The sequence below is a fragment of the Electrona antarctica genome (genome assembly GCF_951216825.1).
Source record: "Electrona antarctica genome assembly, contig: scaffold_137, whole genome shotgun sequence".
In the NCBI taxonomy this organism is placed as follows: Eukaryota; Metazoa; Chordata; class Actinopteri; order Myctophiformes; family Myctophidae; genus Electrona; species Electrona antarctica.
In genome coordinates, this window is record NW_027637516.1 from 297776 (window position 1) to 303551 (window position 5776).

A 5776-nucleotide genomic window follows, 5' to 3' on the forward strand; every position below is an offset into this window, starting at 1 on the left:
GTCCGTCACAATAAATGTTTTCTTCAACTCAGTTCGTCTTGCGTTTGGTTTCCCCTATTGATACTACACATATACATATATATATATACTGTTTTACGGATGGGGGTCGGCAGCCAATTACATATATTCTTTGGGTTCCTTGACATGAAAATGTTTGAGAACAACTGACATAGAAACACAGGTTTTTCAGAAAACGACCAAATGTTTTGCATTTAAACAAGAAAAACATGAATACTGTCAATTAAATTAAATAATTTTATTCATGTTCAACGTCCAAGTCTGGCCATAAAAAGCCCCGGTAGGTTCCAGATTCTTCTGGAAACTGGTTCCTTATGGTGTGGACAACACAGGCAGGTAAGACCTTCCTATTGTGCCGACCAAGTATGCCATAAGCCCAGCGGGTCATCTGCCGGTATGCTGTGTAACGGTATTGGCTGTAAGAGAGAGATTCTGCTTTATTAATTTGGCAAGGGTACATTCAGGTGTCATAGAACGGCAGTAGTCCTGTTCATTTCATATTGTACAACTTACTCAAATGTGCTGAGGTTGAGTGGCCCATGGTCCTGGCGGAAGGCAAGATATGCAATACGCAACACAAAGGGATTTAGACAGCTGCCTTCAAATCCAGGGTGTTGTGTGAGGCAAGAGATGTTGTCGGGTCTGGGCTGTAAGTCCTCCACCAACTTCCAGAACGGCTCTCTCTCTCTGCAGCACACACTTTCGAGAGCTGAGGTCATAGGCCCGCACTTTCCACAGGTGCACCTGAATTCAAACAGACAGAAAAAATAAAAGGTCACCTCACTGCACAAGTTTGATCTACTGCTGACATGTAGACTTACTGTGCAGGACACGAAAATAAAATCAGATCAAACTGGGGGTCCTTGAAATGAAGAGGCTGAGAATCAGTTATTTTTAGGCTATATAGCCCAGTGGGTCCCAAACTTTTTCATGTCAAGCACCCTCAAATTGGCACGTATTGGCTTGCGGACCCCCATTTGGAAAGGGACCCTCATAAGAGAAGATTTGTACGGCTCTTCTATCATTTAGCTGAGGACCCCCTGGAACTCCCTCAAGGACCCCTGAGGGAGTTTTGGTTCCATTTGTTCAAGTTACAGACCCATAGGGGTCCATTTGGTTCCAAACTATCATTTAGATGGGGACCCCCTGGAACTCCCTCAAGGACCCCTGGGGGTCCCCGGATCCCACTTTGGGAACCACTGATATGAAACCAAAACAACCACGCAGCTACTATCCTGTTAGCAACAGCATTAGATTTGTAGCCTACTTTATCTTTCTTTGTGAAAATGGAGGCCATGAGGTATGCATCTCATACTTTTAATGTAGCTTATTTAGCAATGTTGTAAAAGTATTATTTCATGGATCATGGCAGCCACGTAGATAGGCTGTAACGACGGGAGTTTCATATAAAAGTGGACTTACCAATCTGTCGTTCCAACTCGCCAGTGGTTGATGGCAGCCCATGCCTCCATCTCCTGGCGATAACGGGGTACTCTCACCTCGACCGCAGCGTCTCGACGTTGTCTGACAGGTTCGAAGTTATAAGGTACAGGTCCGTCATAGTCTCTGTTGTTGTTGTTGTTGAATCCATCCTCTTGTTGAGCATCCATATTGAAGTCCGCGCTAGTCAAACTACACTGGCTTCTATTGGGAGGCGAAGAAGCGTCACCTAGTGTGACGTCACGCCAGTGGCAGCGCTCTGAGGGATTTTGATTTGCGCATACATGTAATTCGTGCGTGGCCATTTTAGAACCCTTCTGAGTGGAATTTCCAGCGTAACATGGACAAAACAAATGTTGAAATGAAATACTAACTATGTTTACTATATATAATTAAAGAGTAGGGTTTAACCTGAATGTTTACCTTTAAACTGTTAACAGTTTGACTCCATAAAACTCGTTACCCGCTATTTAATCAAATATTCTACGCTGCCGAGATTGTTTTATTACCTTTAGAGCATACGCTGAAGTATTTGCAGCTTTCAACGACGAAAATCCGTTATGATCATCAGCACCAGCGGCCATTACAATGCGCTACAGGAGGCATTGTAGTCCAAACAAACCCCCCGTCCACTTACATTGAGCTCAATTTCCCAGAAGCCCTAGCAGCCCAGATGATGACTTGATTTCCGGTTTCGTCATCATACCTCGACGGCCTCGTCATCAGGTCCCGGATAAATCCGCTGTTTCTTTTTAATTATTTTAAAACGGCGAATTAAACGCATTAAACAATGTCGGGTATAGCGTTTTACGCGCGGTGGAACTAAACAATTAGCGGCCGTCAAACTGTTAATGGAGTGATACTTTTGTCGTATGACGTTGCTTGCTGAAAGTAGCCGTTCTACATGCTCACAGTGTGTGTAGGCTGCACTATTATGGCCAAAATGATTATTACGACTTCGGCACGAGTTTGCACGTGACGCACGACTGCTTTCACATTCATGTTGTGCTATATGCTATATGCTATATGCTATATGCTATAATTTTACAATTACCTGACCAAGTTTGCATTCACTCCGATGGGTCTTTCATTGTACCTGCATGATGGATGATTGTGAATGAACCTGCTGAACCTCACTTATAGTTTGACACCCATTTTAACTAACGGTTCGTCGTACGACAGGTTCACGTGCCGAAAATCTACAAGCTCCCGATGCATCACACATTTTGAATATCAGTAATCGGACGAGCGCGTTAATTTAATTGTGGGAGTAATCATAGTTCGATTAATTGTGCAGCCCTAATTGTTTCCGGCGAGCGGCGCTGGCATACGTACGACAACTTGAATACAACTTCTACACGACGAGGAAACGGCAAAACTGGTGGTGAAAGTGACGGGAGCCGAAAGATATCGGCTGCAATCTGTCCCCCTCCGAGGGACGCAGAGGCACAGAGTCAGAGCACTCCGGGGTCCGTGACAGCCACTAAGCCACTAAGAGGCTGTTCAACACACCCGATGACCCCAACCTCGGCGCGCGTGCTGTGAGTGAGTGAGTGAGTGAGTGCGTGCGTACGCGAGGCGAGCCCATCGAGCGAGCGATGGGGGGGTGGGGGGGGGGGTAACCCGATATGATTCGATAAGTTGGAAAACGTCAAGTGTCTTAGTGTGAGCCCACTGACATGTTGGACGGGGGGGGGGGGGGGGGGAGGGACGACACATCACAAGGCATCGCCGCTGCTGCTGCGGGTTTGAGGAGGGGAGGCGTTGCACACACTTTGATGCCGCTGCGTGCGTGCGTGCGTGCGTGCGTGCGTGCGTGCGTGCGTGCGAGTGCATGTGTTTCCAATCACTTTCAAAACGCCCTGCCAAAGAGCCAGTTACAGTAGGCCCTGGGAATGAATGGACTGCCAGTGTCACAGAGCAGATCCCAGTGAACGTATAGAATGAATGGACTGCCAGTGTCACAGAGCTGATCCCAGTGAACGTATAGAATGAATGGACTGCCAGTGTCACAGAGCAGATCCCAGTGAACGTATAGAATGGATGGACTGCCAGTGTCACAGAGCAGATCCCAGTGAACGTATAGAATGAATGGACTGCCAGTGTCACAGAGCTGATCCCAGTGAACGTATAGAATGAATGGACTGCCAGTGTCACAGAGCTGATCCCAGTGAACGTATAGAATGAATGGACTGCCAGTGTCACAGAGCAGATCCCAGTGAACGTAAAGCAAGCAAGTACAATTTGTCTGTGTCAATAATATGGTTGATAATGTAAGGAAGGATGATTGCACAATGTGATGGCTGCGTAAAAGCCTTCAAATTATTTGAAGATTCTGAGTACTGAGTACTTGAGGGTGGTATCAGCCCATAAGTAACCGATACCAGTATCGGTATCGGAACAACTCTAGTTCAGTTACCAACTGTGTAAATGGTAAATGGTGCATTTATATATCGCTTTTATATAAAGCACTTTATATAGATTGTGCGTTACATTCACCCATTCACACACACACACACACACACAATCACACACCGATGGCGGAGGAAACCATGCAAGGCACCAACCTGCACATCGGGAGCAATTAGGGGTTCATCAGAGTCTTGCTCAAGGACACAGGGATCGAACTGGGAACCGGCTGTTCTAACGGCCACTCTACCGCTGAACCTCTCTCTCTCTCTCTCTCTCTCTCTCTCTCTCTCTCTCTCTCTCTCTCTCTCTCTCTCTCTCTCTGAGCAACGGGAGCAAGTCTGACCCAACACTGCAGCAAATCGCCAAAAAACAGCCGATCTACAAGCATGAATGACAACTGACAAGTGTAGATCGGAGATCCATCTGCATATATGAGGAAAAGGGGGTAAAATAAGTAGTTACTCAACACAAATAAAGTACTCATATCGGTACTCGGTATCGGCGAGTACTAAAAATGAAGTACTTGTACTCGTACTCGGTCTGAAAAAATGGTATCGGGACAACTCTACTTCAACCTATACCTATTGATTTGCACTACTGCAGGGCCAGGGTATGTGTCCGTGTCTTGGGCACAATGTGAACTTCATGTAGTAGATTCACCCACGGACCAAATGTTGTTCAATAGCACTGATATGATATGATATGATATGATATGATATAGTACTTTATTGTCAGTTCACACTGAAATGTGTCTTGCGACCCAGCAGCCAAGTATGCAGAACATAACATAACATAACATAACATAACATAACATAACATAACATAACATAACATAACATAATACACACATTTGACATAACACAAAGAACAAGACAATTTACATACATAAAGACATGAAGACAAGAGCAACATCCACCGCTTAGATTATCCTGTGGCTACTACAACTCCTGATTAAGCCTCAAGGTCGACTGGTGGACAAAGGACCTCTTTAGTCTGACCTTATTGTATGCTGGTACACCATATCTCCTTCCTGAAGGTAGCAATCTATATTCTCCATACAACACATGCTTAGTATTAGAGGTGATATTCCTTGCTAACCTTAGGATGCTGTTATCATACGTGGATGTATACAGTTTCTGAAGTTGTTGTCCAACAATCTTTGAACAAATGTTCAGTTGTTGCAGCAGTTGTAGCCTGGAACTCACCTATGCTTTTTATGGCATATGGCAGCTCCCGGCAGGATCCGCCGGCAGAAACTATGCGCAGCTGCTAGACATGAGACTAATTAATTAGAGCGACAGAGAGAGAGAAGAGTGTGTGTGTGTACATGTGTGCGTGTGTGTGTCAATTTAACAAAGGTGCAGACGATCAGTAATCAGCAGAGAGTGAGTGATGTTTGCGCTACTCTATGCCGAATTGAAGTGGACTCGGACCCAGACTTTTTTTTTTCTTCCTGGAAATAAAAACGTCTGGGGTTCCGAGGCTAGCCCATCTCTGCTAAGTGCTCACTCTGTCTTCCGAGTTCAGTCACAGTAACAGCCGAAATCATCCACCTAGATCAGAATCAGAAACAAGCTGCTGTACACAAACCACCACAGAACAGGAGAAACAACATGACACATGCTGAGAGCCAAAGAAGGACACTTTCACATATAAACGTCAAACAAAAAAATGTCAACACAATCCGCTTGGACATTACAAGGACTGTCTGGAACCAACCAACCTAATTTCAGAAGAATGCACGGCAATGAAAACGGTGCCATCTGCAGGTCACAACATAATATGTTGGATATGATCTGATCGGAATGCACAATTAATTTAACCCATTTAGACTTGAGGTCGATTCTAAAGTCTTCTACATCCTAACAGTTTTCTGAAAAACCTATGTTTCTATGTCAGTGCTGCT

At 45.0% G+C, this 5776-nt stretch overlaps 1 long non-coding RNA gene across 1 annotated transcript; it reads right to left on the reverse strand.

Moving 5' to 3' along the window:
* Window positions 1-301: 301 nt before the first annotated feature.
* LOC306918878 lies at window positions 302-1620 on the reverse strand. Its single transcript, XR_013789425.1, has 3 exons — window positions 1441-1620; window positions 532-762; window positions 302-434 (listed from the first exon to the last, which is right to left on the reverse strand). It is a non-coding gene; the product is annotated as an uncharacterized lncRNA (long non-coding RNA).
* Between the last annotated feature and the right edge of the window lie 4156 nt (window positions 1621-5776).